The following is a 1,346-nucleotide window of genomic DNA, read 5'->3' as shown; positions in this document are numbered from 1 at the left end:
CCCTCACTTCCTGCTTGCCACCCGCACTTTCCTGGAGAAAAACATGCATTTTAAATGTTTATTTAGAGCCGTAAGAATGTCAACAAATTGTATTTAAATACAAATAAATACCAAAGTAAGTTCCAGGCAGGAACACAACTACATGCCCGATGCGAATCTAGGTATTTTCTAAGTTCCTAACAGAAATAGAATGTTCTAAGTAACACAGAGACTTATCTGGAGGTCCACAAATGTTAGACCACACAAGAACAAAAGACAGGTTGTTCACAGAGGAAGATAAATGTGTGTGACTGACAGTGACGGGGCGCACACCTCCAACAATACTACTTCTCTCTTTACTGGTACCCAAAAACTAGAAAGCACGTACATAACAGCACAAGACCTACTTTTGAACAACTCAGGCTTTTAACAATCCATTTACCACACACGCACAGCTCCATTCCAGATGCTCCGCTCAGAGGTAGGTGCACCGCTCCAGGAATACAAACCTTGCTTTGCTGAGCCAGTGAGCAACACCTGTGTACGGAGCCCAGGGGCTCTTTAAAAACCCTTCTCCTCCTCTTATTCGAGACCACTGTTGGGGAAGCAACTGGAGAGTGACCAAGGAGGTGAAGATTCAGCACTGACAGGACTAGAGAGAGCAGACGTAGGCAAAACCAGAATAAGATCACCGAGACCCAAGTGCACACGTTCTCCAACCTGCCCCTCGCACACGCAGTCACAGCTCCGTGTGTACCAAGGAGAAAACCCTGCAACACAATGTTTTTTCCTCAGATTTCTATTTTGAGGATAACATTTAGGGAAAAACACACGCTGCAGATCAAATAGTTTAAGTGAAACACCATCCAGCCTTGTAAATGAAACACCTGGTACAGGCAATCCTCAGCACCCAGCAGAACCATTCCGTCCCCAACACTTGTGCCGCTTTACACCAAGAGGCAACCCTTTGCCAGCCAGCGGAAGCCAGAAGCTGGACTGGCCGGTGGGCAAATGCTGAGGGCATGTGCTTGACAGATGTCTTGGAGGCTGCTGTTATTCTCACGCTGTCACATCTGGTTTATGACGAGCTGCCACTGAAGGGGATTACTGAACACAAACATCAGACGTGCCACTGCCACGCTCTGAGCTTACGGCACAGCACGGGACTCAGCGTGTGTAAACACACCAACTCCTACAGGTAGGGACAGCCCTACAGCCTAAACCACACTGAGAATGCTCGTGTGCCTCCTGACTTAAGGTGACCGTATCATAAACTGATACCTGAACGTTTGCAAAGCAAAACGCAAAATCAGTTTGCTTTGGTGCCTATCAAATATTGCATGCACAGTTACTAAAGTGTTGCAGAA

The sequence above is a fragment of the Cuculus canorus genome, chromosome 19 (genome assembly GCF_017976375.1).
Source record: "Cuculus canorus isolate bCucCan1 chromosome 19, bCucCan1.pri, whole genome shotgun sequence".
NCBI classification, from domain to species: domain Eukaryota; kingdom Metazoa; phylum Chordata; class Aves; order Cuculiformes; family Cuculidae; genus Cuculus; species Cuculus canorus.
This window is presented reverse-complemented; position numbering follows the sequence as displayed.